At 34.7% G+C, this 22,448-nt stretch overlaps 17 non-coding genes across 17 annotated transcripts; all 17 read left to right on the top strand.

The window, feature by feature from the left end:
- Window positions 1-5,754: 5,754 nt before the first annotated feature.
- On the top strand, window positions 5,755-5,827 carry TRNAA-CGC. Its single transcript has one exon. It is a non-coding gene; the product is annotated as a tRNA-Ala (tRNA).
- Window positions 5,828-6,477: 650 nt separating this feature from the next.
- On the top strand, window positions 6,478-6,550 carry TRNAA-UGC. The gene has a single exon. It is a non-coding gene; the product is annotated as a tRNA-Ala (tRNA).
- A 1,210-nt stretch (window positions 6,551-7,760) lies between these two features.
- Window positions 7,761-7,833, top strand: TRNAA-UGC. The gene has a single exon. It is a non-coding gene; the product is annotated as a tRNA-Ala (tRNA).
- A 516-nt stretch (window positions 7,834-8,349) lies between these two features.
- Window positions 8,350-8,422, top strand: TRNAA-CGC. The gene has a single exon. It is a non-coding gene; the product is annotated as a tRNA-Ala (tRNA).
- A 651-nt stretch (window positions 8,423-9,073) lies between these two features.
- Window positions 9,074-9,146, top strand: TRNAA-UGC. The gene has a single exon. It is a non-coding gene; the product is annotated as a tRNA-Ala (tRNA).
- A 516-nt stretch (window positions 9,147-9,662) lies between these two features.
- On the top strand, window positions 9,663-9,735 carry TRNAA-CGC. Its single transcript has one exon. It is a non-coding gene; the product is annotated as a tRNA-Ala (tRNA).
- Window positions 9,736-10,386: 651 nt separating this feature from the next.
- On the top strand, window positions 10,387-10,459 carry TRNAA-UGC. Its single transcript has one exon. It is a non-coding gene; the product is annotated as a tRNA-Ala (tRNA).
- A 516-nt stretch (window positions 10,460-10,975) lies between these two features.
- Window positions 10,976-11,048, top strand: TRNAA-CGC. The gene has a single exon. It is a non-coding gene; the product is annotated as a tRNA-Ala (tRNA).
- A 651-nt stretch (window positions 11,049-11,699) lies between these two features.
- TRNAA-UGC lies at window positions 11,700-11,772 on the top strand. The gene has a single exon. It is a non-coding gene; the product is annotated as a tRNA-Ala (tRNA).
- A 516-nt stretch (window positions 11,773-12,288) lies between these two features.
- TRNAA-CGC lies at window positions 12,289-12,361 on the top strand. The gene has a single exon. It is a non-coding gene; the product is annotated as a tRNA-Ala (tRNA).
- Window positions 12,362-13,012: 651 nt separating this feature from the next.
- TRNAA-UGC lies at window positions 13,013-13,085 on the top strand. Its single transcript has one exon. It is a non-coding gene; the product is annotated as a tRNA-Ala (tRNA).
- Window positions 13,086-13,601: 516 nt separating this feature from the next.
- TRNAA-CGC lies at window positions 13,602-13,674 on the top strand. Its single transcript has one exon. It is a non-coding gene; the product is annotated as a tRNA-Ala (tRNA).
- Window positions 13,675-14,325: 651 nt separating this feature from the next.
- Window positions 14,326-14,398, top strand: TRNAA-UGC. The gene has a single exon. It is a non-coding gene; the product is annotated as a tRNA-Ala (tRNA).
- Window positions 14,399-15,608: 1,210 nt separating this feature from the next.
- On the top strand, window positions 15,609-15,681 carry TRNAA-UGC. Its single transcript has one exon. It is a non-coding gene; the product is annotated as a tRNA-Ala (tRNA).
- Window positions 15,682-16,197: 516 nt separating this feature from the next.
- Window positions 16,198-16,270, top strand: TRNAA-CGC. The gene has a single exon. It is a non-coding gene; the product is annotated as a tRNA-Ala (tRNA).
- Window positions 16,271-16,921: 651 nt separating this feature from the next.
- Window positions 16,922-16,994, top strand: TRNAA-UGC. Its single transcript has one exon. It is a non-coding gene; the product is annotated as a tRNA-Ala (tRNA).
- Window positions 16,995-17,510: 516 nt separating this feature from the next.
- Window positions 17,511-17,583, top strand: TRNAA-CGC. Its single transcript has one exon. It is a non-coding gene; the product is annotated as a tRNA-Ala (tRNA).
- The last annotated feature ends 4,865 nt before the right edge of the window (window positions 17,584-22,448 follow it).

Genomic DNA, 22,448 nt, shown 5'->3' with positions numbered 1-22,448 from the left:
CGTCGTTTTGGGAGGCGCGCGGCACACAGTGCTATGTGCGCCGTGACATGAACCACAGAGGCTAGATCGGTGCTCACTGCGCACAAGGAGCCCCCCTCACTTTGAGAGGTTGCTTCGGAGGCTAGATCGGTGCTCACTGCGCACAAGGAGCCCCCCTCACTTTGAGAGGTTGCTTCGGATGTACATAACCTAGCGCGCCTCCCATGGGAGGCGCGCGATGCATAGTGCTATGTGGGCCGTGGTGTAGGGTATAACAATTGACATGAACCACAGAGGCTAGACCAGTGCTCACTGTGCACAAGGAGCCCCCTCACTTTGAGAGGTTGCTCCCACACTGCCGCTGGTGAGACTCGATCCCTGGTCATTCTTTCAAGGTTTCACCTCTATGACCAGTTGAGCTACCCATGCGAGCTCCTCTCAGTATTAGGGGTTTACCAGCTATGATCATCCGAATTTTAAACAACCACGAGACTTCCTTCATTGTTTTAAAAAAAAACCAGTAGTGGTCCTAATTTTTTTTAAAAAATCCGAGTTTAAAATGATCACGAGACGTCCTAAAATAACCACGAGTGATTATTTTTTAAAACATGGAGGCTGTCACGTGGTCATTTAAAACTCGGAGGATTACAACTGGTATACCCCTAATACTCGTAGGACCATTGGAGGTATTAACTCTAAAAGTTATATCCAGAAAATAGTGATTAAATACGTACTTCAAGTCGCTTGACTTAAAGGTCATGACGGGAGAACAAGTTCTTAGGAGAAAATTAAAAATCAATCTTAGTTTTACATCTGTAAAAATTGGACAGACTAGATCAGATTTAAAAATAAAAAATATGATATTTTTGTATTTATCACCAATTTTATTGTGCAAACTTGAACACTAAAATCTTCACTTTTTTAAAAATGCATTGCACTTAGCGTTGAATTACAAATGTGATAATATATAAGATGTGACTTATTTTTTAAAATAAGAGACCATTACAGGTAGATAATTTTAGGATAAATTATTCTAGCAATTTTGTCAGCTAGTCATATGAATTGAAATAGAGTAATTAGCTAGTGGCTAATATAATAATCAAAATGGTTGTTAGAGATGGAGACAAATAGCAACGCAACTAAAATAACACACAAATTTAACACTATTCTAGGATAGTTAATTTAGTGGGTAGTTGGGCTTTCACGGTCTTCCAAAAAAATATTTCTACTTTATGCATGGGTAGATCAGAGAATATTGTTTAATGAAAGTTTGATTTTCTTTGTGCAAATTGATCTCGTCCTTAATAATTGGAAAACGATGTCTAGGACCAGAAAGCACAATCACGGTGAACCCCAAAATAACATCGTTTTATTTTGTGTCAACTAATACATCTTGTTTAATAATATTATTATATACTATACTCATAATATTATTGGTTATATATGTTCATAAACTTAAACTTTAATAGACAAAATACTAAATTGCATATATATATATATATATATATATATATATATATATATATATATATATATATATATATGCGGTTAAGTGAAACAGTTGCCTTAGGTGAAAAATAGGATTAAATTATATGTGTTGATTGAGTCCAGATCAAGGGTCCAAATTGGAGATATTTATAAATAAATAAATAATGCGATGGTATTATGGTAATTTTGTTTACATAAGTTCGTTTTATTTTTCTTCTAGTGCATATTTTCCATTCTTGCAGAGCACAATGGTATGTCTTATACGCACAATGTTGTGTTCCTTCCAGAGCACCTTAATATACCTTCCAGTGCACATTGCTTTGCCTTACAGAGCACATTGTTGAGCCGGTCTCCAGAGCATATTGGTGTGTCTTCCTGAACACATTGTTGTTTCTTCCAGAGTACTATACATTGTTGTGCCTTCGAATTGTATATTGTTTTGCCTTAGTGTACATATTGTTCATCCTTCCAGAGCACATTGTTTACCCTTCGAGAGCACAATAAATTGTTGTGTCTTGTAGTGCACATTGTTGTGCCTTCCATTGTTTTGATCGTAGGCGAAAGTTGAGGTGTTTGTCATAATTACACATCTGCGACCGTACCGCTTCGCATAACCAGTCGGGGCGTAGGTGGAACCAGTTGGTAGATGCACAGGTCTCCGGCTAGGCACCGGCTCGTACAAGAGGAAAACTGTGTCAAGGCAGTCAAATCTTATCGGCACTTTTTGCTTTTTCGGATTATCGCTCGACTAAATCCAAAAAAAAAAAAAAAGTGAAGGACTGGTGATAGATACCCCAAATCGGGCTCCCGGACTAGAAAGGGCTAAGCAGCAGTCAGGCACGAGCACGGCTTAACACTTGGTGGCTTCGAGAAAGGATGCTGCACCCGGGAGACCAGGCTAGCAAGTGAGCATGCACCCAGATAGGAGCCGGCTGGCTAATAGCACAGTGATCAAGCCCAGAAACCAGCGTGTCCCCGACTGGGTTCCATCCAAGAACGGCTGGGCGAATAGGCTCAGTAGTTGGCGTGTCCTCGACTAGGTTTCCTCCGGGGACCCGGATGGGCGACCAGGCTCGGTAGTCGGCGTTCCTCGGCCGAGTTCCTTACGAAGGACCCGGACGGGCGACTAGGCTTTACGCGGCAGCGTCCTTGCTTGAGTGTCTCAGCCTTCCTAGTTGGGCTACCTCACCAGGCGAGCAGTGCGTCCCCGACCGAGTACGCACCCAGAAACGGTTAACGGTGGATTTAGCAGAGATTCTTTTCCTTATCTAAATAGCTTCCGTTTTCCAGCTTTGGCAGCTGTTACATTAATTATGGTAGATTCCATAGCCAATTTAGCTCTACTTTTTGACCTACTTTCCTTGTCGAAAGCTAGTTCTCTTGTATAAATATCCCCACAAGGTCATCATGTAAAGAGTCGAAACTCTCTTGGAATAATAACACATTACTCTCTCTCAACTACAATCGCAAAACCCTAACAGGGCGTTTGGTTGGAGGGATTTTAAATTCCCTTCCCACTTAATTCCCACCTAATTCCAAAGGCCATTAAATTCCGTAGTTTGGTTGGAGGGAATTGCAATTCCATGGAATTGCAATTCCCCCATTTTCATGGAATTAAAATCCCATGTCCCCCCCCCCCCCCCCCCCCCCCCCCCCGGTATTTTAATTCCTAGGAAAAAAAGATAGTGATGAGTCAAAATTACCCCTTCCTTTTTTAACCTAAAATTAATGTCTAACAACAATAATGGACATTTTTGACTTTATACTACTTATTCCCTTTCAATTCCCATGTATACCAAACATTGGAATTGAAATTCCCAGTAATTCTATTCCTATCAACCAAACACTGGAATTTAAATTCCCACTTTATTCCCAGTAATTCAACTCCCATGGAATTACAATTCCTTTCCCACATAATTCCCCCCCTCCAACCAAACGCCCTGTAAGCGTTTATGGTAGTGTTGTCCCGCCGAACGGCTACCCATCGGTCGTAAAACCAGCACGACGTTGTAAAATATTTCGAGTGAAAAATTTGCATGTCAATCATTATAAATCAGAAAGCTTAATAACATTTTCTTGTTGCAAATGTATCAATAATAATAATAATAATAATAATAATAATAATAATAATAATAATAATAATAATAATAATAATAATTTAATATAAAGAAATAAAATTAAAAAATTTAAAAAAAAATTAAGCACAAGGGGAGTCAGCTCGGCTCCCCTTCGTTTTGCCACTTTTTCTACATCGGTGGAAAAAGTGGCACGGGAACCTTGAGGCTCCTATAAAAGAACCTCAAAGCTCCAAGGTAAACATTAAGCTTGCCCAGTCGTTGATGGGAAAGTTGTGAGCCAGCCAAACTGGCTCTTGTATTCAATGAATTGAAATGGCTCTTACACAGTAAATGTTGGTTAAAAAATAAAATAATATAGCGGTGTTTTAGGGACAGGAAAGCCTTATCCTGAAACGCTAAGTGCAAACGCTACAAATTGCAGTGTTTGCATTTTCAGTGGTTTGGAGCAAATTGATGCTCTATATCGCTGAATAACAAAACACTTTTTTTTTTTAGTATTTTGACCAAGGTCAAAATGCTAAACTAACAGATCTGTCATAATTTTGGCAGATCCGTCATTTACCAAACATGCCCACAGCCCACAGGGTAATCTAATAATTCTTATGTTAAATTAAATTAATAAAAAAAATCCTACTTTTACAACTTCTACCCAAACTACCTGTCAAATTATTATTATATAAAATCTAATAATTATTATATATCTATACTATTAATAAAAACAAAATCATTTATTTTAACTTCCTGCGCAAAACAATCATAGACTATTCTGATTTGTGCAATATTGTAAAACAGTGTAATACAATTCTTAATAGAATTTATTGTTTCTTACTTTACTATTCGTACTACAATTCTACATTAAAATTTATATTCTAATATTATAAAATAGTGTAATACAATTCTTAATAGAATATATTGTTTTCTACTTTCCTATTCGTATAACAATTCTACATTAAAATTCCTATTCGTAATACAATTCAACAATATTAAAATTGAAAAATTAGAAAAATACTCTGTATCATGTAACTATATTAGATTGAAAATGTTATAAAATATTTGGAGTGAAAATTTTTTACATGTCAATCATTATAAACCAGAAGGCATGATAACACTTTTTTTCCAAATCTATCTATATTCATACTATTAATAAAAACAAAATCCTACTTTTTAACTTTCTGCCCAAACACTTAATAATAATAATAAGTTTAGTGCTAAAAATGGAAAAATGGAAAAGAATCAGAAATTGGAGAATATAAGGAAGATTATACGATAAAATTAAAATTTAAAAGAATCAGTAATTGGAGAATATAAGGAAGATTATGCGAAAAATAGAATAGAATCGGTAATTCAAGAAGCCCATTTGTTTTAGAATTATTTCTACGCATTATTTTTACTATTAATCTAATGAATATAACGTAGATTTTGCGTAAAAAATGAAAAGCAACCAGTTATTACAAATTTACATTAAAATTACAATACATATACTTTCATATTAATAAATGCAATTCTACTTATTATTTTATAGAATCTCCAAATAATAATCTATGATATTGTTTGGCAATCAGCGGTTAGCGGTTAGCGTTAGCGGATTATGTTAGCGGTTAGAAAATAACGGATTGTATTAGATGGCTTGACCAACAGATTATATCAGCGATTAGTAAAAAGATGTTTGGTAAAATTAGCTATTTAAGTTAGCGGTTAACATGTAAAATAATCTAAAAGGGTATACATAATAATAATAATAATAATAATAATAATAATAATAATAATAATAATAATATTAATATTAATAATAATAATTTAATAAATGAAATAAAATTAAAAAAAAAATTAAAAATAAAAATAAAGCATAAGGGGAGGCGGTTCGACTCCCCATAGTTTTGCCACTTTTCTCACATCGGTGGGAAGAGTGGTGTAAGTGTACATATTTTGTACACATTAAAAACCTATATTGGCTAATTTATTTTAATAATAGATAGACTTAGGTTAGCCAAAGGGTATGGACTAGGTCGGACAAATACATTTATTGTCTGAGCTAACCCTATTAGACCAATAATGTAATTATATAACTAGCCTAATCCAGTTTAAATAATAACCAGACAGATGGCATGCTAATTTGTGTTTTGACACCACTTAGAGAAATTGAGAGAGAACATAGTCTTTCAAAATGGACCATTTTTTAATTTTAGTGCTCCATTGCGTTATTATTGATGGGGGTGTAGCTCATTTGGTAGAGCGCTCGCTTCGCATGCGAGAGGCACGGGGTTCAATTCCCCGCACCTCCATTTTCTGTCTTAACCAGACACCTATACATTTATAAATGGTCAATACACTCCAAAATCAATCAATCTATTTATTTTTAGATGGTCCAACTTGCTTAAATTATCGCTAGAGCAATGGTCCAACTTGCATAAATTATCGCAAGAGCAATGGTCCAACTTGCTTAATTTATTTTATGAAATTCTAACTTATATTTACACCTGAGCTTTTAAATATGCTTGACGCTTGCTTACGTTATTATTAATTAGGTGGTGAAACTAATATGGTAGAGTGCTTACTTTGCATTCGAGGTGCATCGGTTAAATTTCTTGTATTTCCATTTCATCAACACAAGAAGTAAGATGTGAAGTCTCTATAAATATAAATTAAAATATATACATTTTCAAATATTATTACTGCTCGTTCACTTTTTAAATAACATAATTTTTCCCCACCTTACTATTAACGGAGGTGTAGCTCATATTGTAGAGCGCTCACCTTGCATTATAGAGCCACATGTTTTAATTCCCTGCACTCCCAACCTGTAACCCTTAAAGTACGATGTGATTTGGGTAGTGTTGGCCCCACCCATATACTTAGATGGATAACAAATTTATAAATTATAGTAAGTTATACCTTTTGAATATATTTAGTTCCCCTTGAATTTATTTTTCACGGGGGTGTAGCTCATATGGTAAAGCGCTCGCTTTGCATGCGAGAGGCACGGGGTTCGATTCCCCGCACCTCCATTTCAATTGGGTAGTATTTTCCTAATCAATATATTTAAATGGTCTTCTAATTTATTCAACTTTATTGTTACTTTTATATTACTATACTTAAATTAACAAATATAATAATTTTGAATTACATAAGATGAAGAAAAAATTTGCTATTTTTCTTAGAGAATGTTGGAAGTGTCGTGCCAATATTTTATTGTTTGGTCTAATTTAACCAACCCTAATCAATCTTTTAATCGATCATTGATAAATGCAATAATTCATAACTAGAGAAATTTAATATAAAAAACTTTATTGTTTTTAAATCTTTTGGGTATGGACCAGGTCGGACAAATACATTTATTGTCTGAGCTAACCCTATTCGACCAATAATGTAATTATATAACTAGCCTAATCCAGTTTAAATAATAACCAGACAGATGGCATGCTAATTTGTGTTTCGACACCACTTAGAGAAATTGAGAGAGAACATAGTCTTTCAAAATGTATCATTTTTTAATATTAGTGCTCCATTACTTTATTATTGATGGGGATGTAGCTCATTTGGTAGAGCGCTCGCTTCGCATGCGAGAGGCATGTCTTAACCAGACACCTATACATTTATATATGGTCAATACACTCCAAAATCAATCAATCTATTTATTTTTTAGATGGTCCAACTTGCTTAAATTATCACTAGAGCAATGGTCCAACTTGCATAAATTATCGCAAGAGCAATGGTCCAACTTTCTTAATTTATTTTAAGAAATTCTAACTTATATTTACACCTGAGCTTTTAAATATGCTTGACGCTTGCTTACGTTATTATTAATTAGGTGCTGAAACTAATATGGTAGAGTGCTTACTTTGCATGTGAGGTGCATGGGTTAAATTTCTTGTATTTCCATTTCATCAGCACAAGAAGTAAGATGTGAAGTCTCTATAAATATAAATTAAAATTTATACATTTTCAAATATTATTACTGCTCGTTCACTTTTTAAATAACATAATTTTTCCCCACCTTATTATTAACGGAGGTGTAGCTCATATGGTAGAGCGCTCACCTTGCATTATAGAGCCACATGTTTTAATTCCCTGCACTCCCAACCTGTAACCCTTAAAGTACGATGTGATTTGGGTAGTGTTGGCCCCACCCATATACTTAGATGGATAACAAATTTATAAATTATAGTAAGTTATACCTTTTGAATATATTTAGTTCCCCTTGAATTTATTTTTCACGGGGGTGTAGCTCATATGGTAGAGCGCTCGCTTTGCATGCGAGAGGCACGGGGTTCGATTCCCCGCACCTCCATTTCAATTGGGTAGTGTTTTCCTAATCAATATATTTAAATGGTCTTCTAATTTATTCAACTTTATTGTTACTTTTATATTACTATACTTCAATTGACAAATATAATAATTTTGAATTACATAAGATGAAGAAAAAATTTACTATTTTTCTTTGAGAATGTTGGAAGTGTCGTGCCAATATTTTATTGTTTGGTTTAATTTAACCAACCCTAATCTATCTTTTAATCGATCATTGATAAATGCAATAATTCATAACTAAAGAAATTTCATATAAAAAACTTTATTATTTTTAAATCTTTTGGGTATGGACCAGGTCGGACAAATACATTTATTGTCCGAGCTAACCCTAGTAGACCAATAATGTAATTATATAACTAGCCTAATCCAGTTAAAATAATAACCAGACAGATGGCATGCTAATTTGTGTTTTGACACCACTTAGAGAAATTGAGAGAGAACATAGTCTTTCAAAATGGATCATTTTTTAATTTTAGTGCTCCATTACTTTATTATTGATGGGGGTGTAGCTCATTTGGTAGAGCGCTCGCTTCGCATGCGAGAGGCACGGGGTTCAATTCCTCGCACCTCTATTTTCTGTCTTAACCAGACACCTATACATTTATATATGGTCAATACACTCCAAAATCAATTAATCTATTTATTTTTTAGATGGTCCAACTTGCTTAAATTATCGCTAGAGCAATGGTCCAACTTGCATAAATTATCGCAAGAGCAATGGTCCAACTTGCTTAATTTATTTTATGAAATTCTAACTTATATTTACACCTAAGCTTTTAAATATGCTTGACGCTTGCTTACGTTATTATTAATTAGGTGGTGAAACTAATATGGTAGAGTGCTTACTTTGCATGCGAGGTGCATGGGTTAAATTTCTTGTATTTCCATTTCATCAACACAAGAAGTAAGATGTGAAGTCACTATAAATATAAATTAAAATTTATACGCTTTCAAATATTATTACTGCTCGTTCACTTTTTAAATAACATAATCTTTCCCCACCTTATTATTAACGGAGGTGTAGCTCATATGGTAGAGCGCTCACCTTGCATTATAGAGCCACATGTTTTAATTCCCTGCACTCCCAACCTGTAACCCTTAAAGTACGATGTGATTTGGGTAGTGTTGGCCCCACCCATATACTTAGATGGATAACAAATTTATAAATTATAGTAAGTTATACCTTTTGAATATATTTAGTTCCCCTTGAATTTATTTTTCACGGGGGTGTAGCTCATATGGTAGAGCGCTCGCTTTGCATGCGAGAGGCACGGGGTTCGATTCCCCGCACCTCCATTTCAATTGGGTAGTGTTTTCCTAATCAATATATTTAAATGGTCTTCTAATTTATTCAACTTTATTGTTACTTTTATATTACTATACTTCAATTGACAAATATAATAATTTTGAATTACATAAGATGAAGAAAAAATTTACTATTTTTCTTAGAGAATGTTGGAAGTGTCGTGCCAATATTTTATTGTTTGGTTTAATTTAACCAACCCTAATCTATCTTTTAATCGATCATTGATAAATGCAATAATTCATAACTAAAGAAATTTAATATAAAAAACTTTATTATTTTTAAATCTTTTGGGTATGGACCAGGTCGGACAAATACATTTATTGTCCGAGCTAACCCTAGTAGACCAATAATGTAATTATATAACTAGCCTAATCCAGTTAAAATAATAACCAGACAGATGGCATGCTAATTTGTGTTTTGACACCACTTAGAGAAATTGAGAGAGAACATAGTCTTTCAAAATGGATCATTTTTTAATTTTAGTGCTCCATTACTTTATTATTGATGGGGGTGTAGCTCATTTGGTAGAGCGCTCGCTTCGCATGCGAGAGGCACGGGGTTCAATTCCCTGCACCTCTATTTTCTGTCTTAACCAGACACCTATACATTTATATATGGTCAATACACTCCAAAATCATTTAATCTATTTATTTTTTAGATGGTCCAACTTGCTTAAATTATCGCTAGAGCAATGGTCCAACTTGCATAAATTATCGCAAGAGCAATGGTCCAACTTGCTTAATTTATTTTATGAAATTCTAACTTATATTTACACCTAAGCTTTTAAATATGCTTGACGCTTGCTTACGTTATTATTAATTAGGTGGTGAAACTAATATGGTAGAGTGCTTACTTTGCATGCGAGGTGCATGGGTTAAATTTCTTGTATTTCCATTTCATCAACACAAGAAGTAAGATGTGAAGTCACTATAAATATAAATTAAAATTTATACGCTTTCAAATATTATTACTGCTCGTTCACTTTTTAAATAACATAATCTTTCCCCACCTTATTATTAACGGAGGTGTAGCTCATATGGTAGAGCGCTCACCTTGCATTATAGAGCCACATGTTTTAATTCCCTGCACTCCCAACCTGTAACCCTTAAAGTACGATGTGATTTGGGTAGTGTTGGCCCCACCCATATACTTAGATGGATAACAAATTTATAAATTATAGTAAGTTATACCTTTTCAATATATTTAGTTCCCCTTGAATTTATTTTTCACGGGGGTGTAGCTCATATGGTAGAGCGCTCGCTTTGCATGCGAGAGGCACGGGGTTCGATTCCCCGCACCTCCATTTCAATTGGGTAGTGTTTTCCAAATCAATATATTTAAATGGTCTTCTAATTTATTCAACTTTATTGTTACTTTTATATTACTATACTTCAATTGACAAATATAATAATTTTGAATTACATAAGATGAAGAAAAAATTTACTATTTTTCTTAGAGAATGTTGGAAGTGTCGTGCCAATATTTTATTGTTTGGTTTAATTTAACCAACCCTAATCTATCTTTTAATCGATCATTGATAAATGCAATAATTCATAACTAAAGAAATTTCATATAAAAAACTTTATTATTTTTAAATCTTTTGGGTATGGACCAGGTCGGACAAATACATTTATTGTCCGAGCTAACCCTAGTAGACCAATAATGTAATTATATAACTAGCCTAATCCAGTTAAAATAATAACCAGACAGATGGCATGCTAATTTGTGTTTTGACACCACTTAGAGAAATTGAGAGAGAACATAGTCTTTCAAAATGGATCATTTTTTAATTTTAGTGCTCCATTACTTTATTATTGATGGGGGTGTAGCTCATTTGGTAGAGCGCTCGCTTCGCATGCGAGAGGCACGGGGTTCAATTCCCCGCACCTCTATTTTCTGTCTTAACCAGACACCTATACATTTATATATGGTCAATACACTCCAAAATCAATTAATCTATTTATTTTTTAGATGGTCCAACTTGCTTAAATTATCGCTAGAGCAATGGTCCAACTTGCATAAATTATCGCAAGAGCAATGGTCCAACTTGCTTAATTTATTTTATGAAATTCTAACTTATATTTACACCTAAGCTTTTAAATATGCTTGACGCTTGCTTACGTTATTATTAATTAGGTGGTGAAACTAATATGTTAGAGTGCTTACTTTGCATGCGAGGTGCATGGGTTAAATTTCTTGTATTTCCATTTCATCAACACAAGAAGTAAGATGTGAAGTCACTATAAATATAAATTAAAATTTATACGTTTTCAAATATTATTACTGCTCGTTCACTTTTTAAATAACATAATCTTTCCCCACCTTATTATTAACGGAGGTGTAGTTCATATGGTAGAGCGCTCACCTTGCATTATAGAGCCACATGTTTTAATTCCCTGCACTCCCAACCTGTAACCCTTAAAGTACGATGTGATTTGGGTAGTGTTGGCCCCACCCATATACTTAGATGGATAACAAATTTATAAATTATAGTAAGTTATACCTTTTGAATATATTTAGTTCCCCTTGAATTTATTTTTCACGGGGGTGTAGCTCATATGGTAGAGCGCTCGCTTTGCATGCGAGAGGCACGGGGTTCGATTCCCCGCACCTCCATTTCAATTGGGTAGTGTTTTCCAAATCAATATATTTAAATGGTCTTCTAATTTATTCAACTTTATTGTTACTTTTATATTACTATACTTCAATTGACAAATATAATAATTTTGAATTACATAAGATGAAGAAAAAATTTACTATTTTTCTTAGAGAATGTTGGAAGTGTCGTGCCAATATTTTATTGTTTGGTTAAATTTAACCAACCCTAATCTATCTTTTAATCGATCATTGATAAATGCAATAATTCATAACTAAAGAAATTTCATATAAAAAACTTTATTATTTTTAAATCTTTAGGGTATGGACCAGGTCGGACAAATACATTTATTGTCCGAGCTAACCCTAGTAGACCAATAATGTAATTATATAACTAGCCTAATCCAGTTAAAATAATAACCAGACAGATGGCATGCTAATTTGTGTTTTGACACCACTTAGAGAAATTGAGAGAGAACATAGTCTTTCAAAATGGATCATTTTTTAATTTTAGTGCTCCATTACTTTATTATTGATGGGGGTGTAGCTCATTTGGTAGAGCGCTCGCTTCGCATGCGAGAGGCACGGGGTTCAATTCCCCGCACCTCTATTTTCTGTCTTAACCAGACACCTATACATTTATATATGGTCAATACACTCCAAAATCAATTAATCTATTTATTTTTTAGATGGTCCAACTTGCTTAAATTATCGCTAGAGCAATGGTCCAACTTGCATAAATTATCGCAAGAGCAATGGTCCAACTTGCTTAATTTATTTTATGAAATTCTAACTTATATTTACACCTAAGCTTTTAAATATGCTTGACGCTTGCTTACGTTATTATTAATTAGGTGGTGAAACTAATATGGTAGAGTGCTTACTTTGCATGCGAGGTGCATGGGTTAAATTTCTTGTATTTCCATTTCATCAACACAAGAAGTAAGATGTGAAGTCACTATAAATATAAATTAAAATTTATACGCTTTCAAATATTATTACTGCTCGTTCACTTTTTAAATAACATAATCTTTCCCCACCTTATTATTAACGGAGGTGTAGCTCATATGGTAGAGCGCTCACCTTGCATTATAGAGCCACATGTTTTAATTCCCTGCACTCCCAACCTGTAACCCTTAAAGTACGATGTGATTTGGGTAGTGTAGGCCCCACCCATATACTTAGATGGATAACAAATTTATAAATTATAGTAAGTTATACCATTTCAATATATTTAGTTCCCCTTGAATTTATTTTTCACGGGGGTGTAGCTCATATGGTAGAGCGCTCGCTTTGCATGCGAGAGGCACGGGGTTCGATTCCCCGCACCTCCATTTCAATTGGGTAGTGTTTTCCTAATCAATATATTTAAATGGTCTTCTAATTTATTCAACTTTATTGTTACTTTTATATTACTATACTTCAATTGACAAATATAATAATTTTGAATTACACAAGATGAAGAAAAAATTTACTATTTTTCTTAGAGAATGTTGGAAGTGTCGTGCCAATATTTTATTGTTTGGTTTAATTTAACCAACCCTAATCTATCTTTTAATCGATCATTGATAAATGCAATAATTCATAACTAAAGAAATTTAATATAAAACACTTTATTATTTTTAAATCTTTTGGGTATGGACCAGGTCGGACAAATACATTTATTGTCCGAGCTAACCCTAGTAGACCAATAATGTAATTATATAACTAGCCTAATCCAGTTAAAATAATAACCAGACAGATGGCATGCTAATTTGTGTTTTGACACCACTTAGAGAAATTGAGAGAGAACATAGTCTTTCAAAATGGATCATTTTTTAATTTTAGTGCTCCATTACTTTATTATTGATGGGGGTGTAGCTCATTTGGTAGAGCGCTCGCTTCGCATGCGAGAGGCACGGGGTTCAATTCCCCGCACCTCTATTTTCTGTCTTAACCAGACACCTATACATTTATATATGGTCAATACACTCCAAAATCAATTAATCTATTTATTTTTTAGATGGTCCAACTTGCTTAAATTATCGCTAGAGCAATGGTCCAACTTGCATAAATTATCGCAAGAGCAATGGTCCATCTTGCTTAATTTATTTAATGAAATTCTAACTTATATTTACACCTAAGCTTTTAAATATGCTTGACGCTTGCTTACGTTATTATTAATTAGGTGCTGAAACTAATATGGTAGAGTGCTTACTTTGCATTCGAGGTGCATCGGTTAAATTTCTTGTATTTCCATTTCTTCAACACAAGAAGTAAAATGTGACGTCTCTATAAATATAAATTAAAATTTATACATTTTCAAATATTATTACTGCTCGTTCACTTTTTAAATAACATAATTTTTCCCCACCTTACTATTAACGGAGGTGTAGCTCATATGGTAGAGCGCTCACCTTGCATTATAGAGCCACATGATTTAATTCCCTGCACTCCCAACCTGTAACCCTTAAAGTACGATGTGATTTGGGTAGTGTTGGCCCCACCCATATACTTAGATGGATAACAAATTTATAAATTATAGTAAGTTATACCTTTTGAATATATTTAGTTCCCCTTGAATTTATTTGTCACGGGGGTGTAGCTCATATGGTAGAGCGCTCGCTTTGCATGCGAGAGGCACGGGGTTCGATTCCCCGCACCTCCATTTCAATTGGGTAGTGTTTTCCTAATCAATATATTTAAATGGTCTTCTAATTTATTCAACTTTATTGTTACTTTTGTATTACTATACTTCAATTGACAAATATAATAATTTTGAATTACATAAGATGAAGAAAAAATTTACTATTTTTCTTAGACAATGTTGGAAGTGTCGTGCCAATATTTTATTGTTTGGTCTAATTTAACCAACCGTAATCAATCTTTTAATCGATCATTGATAAATGCAATAATTCATAACTAAAGAAATTTAATATAAAAAACTTTATTGTTTTTAAATCTTTTGGGTATGGACTAGGTCGGACAAATACATTTATTGTCTGAGCTAACCCTATTCGACCAATAATGTAATTATATAACTAGCCTAATCAAGTTTAAATAATAACCAGACAGATGGCATGCTAATTTGTGTTTCGACACCACTTAGAGAAATTGAGAGAGAACATAGTCTTTCAAAATGTATCATTTTTTAATATTAGTTCTCCATTACTTTATTATTGATGGGGGTGTAGCTCATTTGGTAGAGCGCTCGCTTCGCATGCGAGAGGCATGTCTTAACCAGACACCTATACATTTATATATGGTCAATACACTCCAAAATCAATCAATCTATTTATTTTTTAGATGGTCCAACTTGCTTAAATTATCGCTAGAGCAATGGTCCAACTTGCATAAATTATCGCAAGAGCAATGGTCCAACTTGCTTAATTTATTTTAAGAAATTCTAACTTATATTTACACCTGAGCTTTTAAATATGCTTGACGCTTGCTTACGTTATTATTAATTAGGTGCTGAAACTAATATGGTAGAGTGCTTACTTTGCATGCGAGGTGCATGGGTTAAATTTCATGTATTTCCATTTCATCAACACAAGAAGTAAGATGTGAAGTCTCTATAAATATAAATTAAAATTTATACATTTTCAAATATTATTACTGCTCGTTCACTTTTTAAATAACATAATTTTTCCCCACCTTATTATTAACGGAGGTGTAACTCATATGGTAGAGCGCTCACCTTGCATTATAGAGCCACATGTTTTAATTCCCTGCACTCTCAACCTGTAACCCTTAAAGTACGATGTGATTTGGGTAGTGTTGGCCCCACCCATATACTTAGATGGATAACAAATTTATAAATTATAGTAAGTTATACCTTTTCAATATATTTAGTTCCCCTTGAATTTATTTTTCACGGGGGTGTAGCTCATATGGTAGAGCGCTCGCTTTGCATGCGAGAGGCACGGGGTTCGATTCCCCGCACCTCCATTTGAATTGTGTAGTGTTTTCCTAATCAATATATTTAAATGGTCTTCTAATTTATTCAACTTTATTGTTACTTTTATATTACTATACTTCAATTGACAAATATAATTATTTTGAATTACATAAGATGAAGAAAAAATTTACTATTTTTCTTAGAGAATGTTGGAAGTGTCGTGTCAATATTTTATTGTTTGGTTTAATTTAACTAACCCTAATCAATATTTTAATCGATCATTGATAAATGCAATAATTCATATCGAAAGAAATTTAATATAAAAAACTTTATTGTTTTTAAATCTTTTGGGTATGGACCAGGTCGGACAAATACATTTATTGTCCGAGCTAACCATATTAGACCAATAATGTAATTATATAACTAGCCTAATCCAGTTTAAATAATAACCAGATAGATGGCATGCTAATTTGTGTGTTGACACCACTTAGAGAAATTGAGAGAGAACATAGTCTTTCAAAATGGATCATTTTTTAATATTAGTGCTCCATTACTTTATTATTGATGGGGGTGTAGCTCATTTGGTAGAGCGCTCGCTTCGCATGCGAGAGGCACGGGGTTCAATTCCCTGCACCTCTATTTTCTGTCTTAACCAGACACCTATACATTTATATATGGTCAATACACTCCAAAATCAATTAATCTATTTATTTTTTAGATGGTCCAACTTGCTTAAATTATCGCTAGAGCAATGGTCCAACTTGCATAAATTATCGCAAGAGCAATGGTCCAACTTGCTTAATTTATTTTATGAAATTCTAACTTATATTTACACCTAAGCTTTTAAATATGCTTGACGCTTGCTTACGTTATTATTAATTAGGTGGTGAAACTAATATGGTAGAGTGCTTACTTTGCATGCGAGGTGCATGGGTTAAATTTCTTGTATTTCCATTTCATCAACACAAGAAGTAAGATGTGAAGTCACTATAAATATAAATTAAAATTTATACGCTTTCAAATATTATTACTGCTCGATCACTTTTTAAATAACATAATCTTTCCCCACCTTATTATTAACGGAGGTGTAGCTCATATGGTAGAGCGCTCACCTTGCATTATAGAGCCACATGTTTTAATTCCCTGCACTCCCAACCTGTAACCCTTAAAGTACGATGTGATTTGGGTAGTGTTGGCCCCACCCATATACTTAGATGGATAACAAATTTATAAATTATAGTAAGTTATACCTTTTCAATATATTTAGTTCCCCTTGAATTTATTTTTCACGGGGGTGTAGCTCATATGGTAGAGCGCTCGCTTTGCATGCGAGAGGCACGGGGTTCGATTCCCCGCACCTCCATTTCAATTGGGTAGTGTTTTCCTAATCAATATATTTAAATGGTCTTCTAATTTATTCAACTTTATTGTTACTTTTCTATTACTATACTTCAATTGACAAATATAATAATTTTGAATTACATAAGATGAAGAAAAAATTTACTATTTTTCTTAGAGAATGTTGGAAGTGTCGTGCCAATATTTTATTGTTTGGTTTAATTTAACCAACCCTAATCTATCTTTTAATCGATCATTGATAAATGCAATAATTCATAACTAAAGAAATTTAATATAAAAAACTTTATTATTTTTAAATCTTTTGGGTATGGACCAGGTCGGACAAATACATTTATTGTCCGAGCTAACCCTAGTAGACCAATAATGTAATTATATAACTAGCCTAATCCAGTTAAAATAATAACCAGACAGATGGCATGCTAATTTGTGTTTTGACACCACTTAGAGAAATTGAGAGAGAACATAGTCTTTCAAAATGGATCATTTTTTAATTTTAGTGCTCCATTACTTTATTATTGATGGGGGTGTAGCTCATTTGGTAGAGCGCTCGCTTCGCATGCGAGAGGCACGGGGTTCAATTCCCTGCACCTCTATTTTCTGTCTTAACCAGACACCTATACATTTATATATGGTCAATACACTCCAAAATCAATTAATCTATTTATTTTTTAGATGGTCCAACTTGCTTAAATTATCGCTAGAGCAATGGTCCAACTTGCATAAATTATCGCAAGAGCAATGGTCCAACTTGCTTAATTTATTTTATGAAATTGTAACTTATATTTACACCTAAGCTTTTAAATATGCTCAGTATTCTTTCAAATGCTGAACCCCAACCCTAAGGCCCCCCACACCCCGGCCCGACAGAGCATTTGGGAGGATGTAAATCATGGTGACTCAACTGAACATGAATAGGCAATTTATATCCTACACCACGGCGCGCGTTGCAATATGCGTCCAGATGCAAAACGACGTTGTTTTAATTCTTTTTTTTTTTTTAAATTTCCCGCCCCAGTGAATGGCAGTAGTTTTTTCTTAAAAAAAAAAACCCGCTGTTCAAGAATGTACATAATGTTATACTAGAATACACATAATTGTATACATGAATGTACATAATTATATAACAAAATATACATACTCTTTTTAAATATAATACACATAATCTAACATAATACATAATAAACATAAACTTTTAACATAATACACATCAACTATTAACATAATACACACAAATTTTCTGATTCGGATGTACATAATTGTATAAAAAGAATGTACATAACCTACCGCGCCTCCCAAAACGACGTCGTTTTGGGAGGCGCGCGGCACACAGTGCTATGTGCGCCGTGACATGAACCACAGAGGCTAGATCGGTGCTCACTGCGCACAAGGAGCCCCCCTCACTTTGAGAGGTTGCTTCGGAGGCTAGATCGGTGCTCACTGCGCACAAGGAGCCCCCCTCACTTTGAGAGGTTGCTTCGGATGTACATAACCTAGCGCGCCTCCCATGGGAGGCGCGCGATGCATAGTGCTATGTGGGCCGTGGTGTAGGGTATAACAATTGACATGAACCACAGAGGCTAGACCAGTGCTCACTGTGCACAAGGAGCCCCCCTCACTTTGAGAGGTTGCTCCCACACTGCCGCTGGTGAGACTCGATCCCTGGTCATTCTTTCAAGGTTTCACCTCTATGACCAGTTGAGCTACCCATGCGAGCTCCTCTCAGTATTAGGGGTTTACCAGCTATGATCATCCGAATTTTAAACAACCACGAGACTTCCTTCATTGTTTTAAAAAAAAACCAGTAGTGGTCCTAATTTTTTTTAAAAAATCCGAGTTTAAAATGATCACGAGACGTCCTAAAATAACCACGAGTGATTATTTTTTAAAACATGGAGGCTGTCACGTGGTCATTTAAAACTCGGAGGATTACAACTGGTATACCCCTAATACTCGTAGGACCATTGGAGGTATTAACTCTAAAAGTTATATCCAGAAAATAGTGATTAAATACGTACTTCAAGTCGCTTGACTTAAAGGTCATGACGGGAGAACAAGTTCTTAGGAGAAAATTAAAAATCAATCTTAGTTTTACATCTGTAAAAATTGGACAGACTAGATCAGATTTAAAAATAAAAAATATGATATTTTTGTATTTATCACCAATTTTATTGTGCAAACTTGAACACTAAAATCTTCACTTTTTTAAAAATGCATTGCACTTAGCGTTGAATTACAAATGTGATAATATATAAGATGTGACTTATTTTTTAAAATAAGAGACCATTACAGGTAGATAATTTTAGGATAAATTATTCTAGCAATTTTGTCAGCTAGTCATATGAATTGAAATAGAGTAATTAGCTAGTGGCTAATATAATAATCAAAATGGTTGTTAGAGATGGAGACAAATAGCAACGCAACTAAAATAACACACAAATTTAACACTATTCTAGGATAGTTAATTTAGTGGGTAGTTGGGCTTTCACGGTCTTCCAAAAAAATATTTCTACTTTATGCATGGGTAGATCAGAGAATATTGTTTAATGAAAGTTTGATTTTCTTTGTGCAAATTGATCTCGTCCTTAATAATTGGAAAACGATGTCTAGGACCAGAAAGCACAATCACGGTGAACCCCAAAATAACATCGTTTTATTTTGTGTCAACTAATACATCTTGTTTAATAATATTATTATATACTATACTCATAATATTATTGGTTATATATGTTCATAAACTTAAACTTTAATAGACAAAATACTAAATTGCATATATATATATATATATATATATATATATATATATATATATATATATATATATATATATATATATATATATATATGCGGTTAAGTGAAACAGTTGCCTTAGGTGAAAAATAGGATTAAATTATATGTGTTGATTGAGTCCAGATCAAGGGTCCAAATTGGAGATATTTATAAATAAATAAATAATGCGATGGTATTATGGTAATTTTGTTTACATAAGTTCGTTTTATTTTTCTTCTAGTGCATATTTTCCATTCTTGCAGAGCACAATGGTATGTCTTATACGCACAATGTTGTGTTCCTTCCAGAGCACCTTAATATACCTTCCAGTGCACATTGCTTTGCCTTACAGAGCACATTGTTGAGCCGGTCTCCAGAGCATATTGGTGTGTCTTCCTGAACACATTGTTGTTTCTTCCAGAGTACTATACATTGTTGTGCCTTCGAATTGTATATTGTTTTGCCTTAGTGTACATATTGTTCATCCTTCCAGAGCACATTGTTTACCCTTCGAGAGCACAATAAATTGTTGTGTCTTGTAGTGCACATTGTTGTGCCTTCCATTGTTTTGATCGTAGGCGAAAGTTGAGGTGTTTGTCATAATTACACATCTGCGACCGTACCGCTTCGCATAACCAGTCGGGGCGTAGGTGGAACCAGTTGGTAGATGCACAGGTCTCCGGCTAGGCACCGGCTCGTACAAGAGGAAAACTGTGTCAAGGCAGTCAAATCTTATCGGCACTTTTTGCTTTTTCGGATTATCGCTCGACTAAATCCAAAAAAAAAAAAAAAAGTGAAGGACTGGTGATAGATACCCCAAATCGGGCTCCCGGACTAGAAAGGGCTAAGCAGCAGTCAGGCACGAGCACGGCTTAACACTTGGTGGCTTCGAGAAAGGATGCTGCACCCGGGAGACCAGGCTAGCAAGTGAGCATGCACCCAGATAGGAGCCGGCTGGCTAATAGCACAGTGATCAAGCCCAGAAACCAGCGTGTCCCCGACTGGGTTCCATCCAAGAACGGCTGGGCGAATAGGCTCAGTAGTTGGCGTGTCCTCGACTAGGTTTCCTCCGGGGACCCGGATGGGCGACCAGGCTCGGTAGTCGGCGTTCCTCGGCCGAGTTCCTTACGAAGGACCCGGACGGGCGACTAGGCTTTACGCGGCAGCGTCCTTGCTTGAGTGTCTCAGCCTTCCTAGTTGGGCTACCTCACCAGGCGAGCAGTGCGTCCCCGACCGAGTACGCACCCAGAAACGGTTAACGGTGGATTTAGCAGAGATTCTTTTCCTTATCTAAATAGCTTCCGTTTTCCAGCTTTGGCAGCTGTTACATTAATTATGGTAGATTCCATAGCCAATTTAGCTCTACTTTTTGACCTACTTTCCTTGTCGAAAGCTAGTTCTCTTGTATAAATATCCCCACAAGGTCATCATGTAAAGAGTCGAAACTCTCTTGGAATAATAACACATTACTCTCTCTCAACTACAATCGCAAAACCCTAACAGGGCGTTTGGTTGGAGGGATTTTAAATTCCCTTCCCACTTAATTCCCACCTAATTCCAAAGGCCATTAAATTCCGTAGTTTGGTTGGAGGGAATTGCAATTCCATGGAATTGCAATTCCCCCATTTTCATGGAATTAAAATCCCATGTCCCCCCCCCCCCCCCCCCCCCCCCTGGTATTTTAATTCCTAGGAAAAAAAGATAGTGATGAGTCAAAATTACCCCTTCCTTTTTTAACCTAAAATTAATGTCTAACAACAATAATGGACATTTTTGACTTTATACTACTTATTCCCTTTCAATTCCCATGTATACCAAACATTGGAATTGAAATTCCCAGTAATTCTATTCCTATCAACCAAACACTGGAATTTAAATTCCCACTTTATTCCCAGTAATTCAACTCCCATGGAATTACAATTCCTTTCCCACATAATTCCCCCCCTCCAACCAAACGCCCTGTAAGCGTTTATGGTAGTGTTGTCCCGCCGAACGGCTACCCATCGGTCGTAAAACCAGCACGACGTTGTAAAATATTTCGAGTGAAAAATTTGCATGTCAATCATTATAAATCAGAAAGCTTAATAACATTTTCTTGTTGCAAATGTATCAATAATAATAATAATAATAATAATAATAATAATAATAATAATAATAATAATAATAATAATAATAATTTAATATAAAGAAATAAAATTAAAAAATTTAAAAAAAAATTAAGCACAAGGGGAGTCAGCTCGGCTCCCCTTCGTTTTGCCACTTTTTCTACATCGGTGGAAAAAGTGGCACGGGAACCTTGAGGCTCCTATAAAAGAACCTCAAAGCTCCAAGGTAAACATTAAGCTTGCCCAGTCGTTGATGGGAAAGTTGTGAGCCAGCCAAACTGGCTCTTGTATTCAATGAATTGAAATGGCTCTTACACAGTAAATGTTGGTTAAAAAATAAAATAATATAGCGGTGTTTTAGGGACAGGAAAGCCTTATCCTGAAACGCTAAGTGCAAACGCTACAAATTGCAGTGTTTGCATTTTCAGTGGTTTGGAGCAAATTGATGCTCTATATCGCTGAATAACCAAACACTTTTTTTTTTTAGTATTTTGACCAAGGTCAAAATGCTAAACTAACAGATCTGTCATAATTTTGGCAGATCCGTCATTTACCAAACATGCCCACAGCCCACAGGGTAATCTAAT

The sequence above is a fragment of the Ipomoea nil genome, unplaced genomic scaffold (genome assembly GCF_001879475.1).
Source record: "Ipomoea nil cultivar Tokyo-kokei standard unplaced genomic scaffold, Asagao_1.1 scaffold1317, whole genome shotgun sequence".
NCBI lineage: Eukaryota > Viridiplantae > Streptophyta > Magnoliopsida > Solanales > Convolvulaceae > Ipomoea > Ipomoea nil.
The sequence above is the reverse complement of the archived record's forward strand: the minus strand, read 5'-3'. Positions and strand labels throughout refer to the sequence as shown.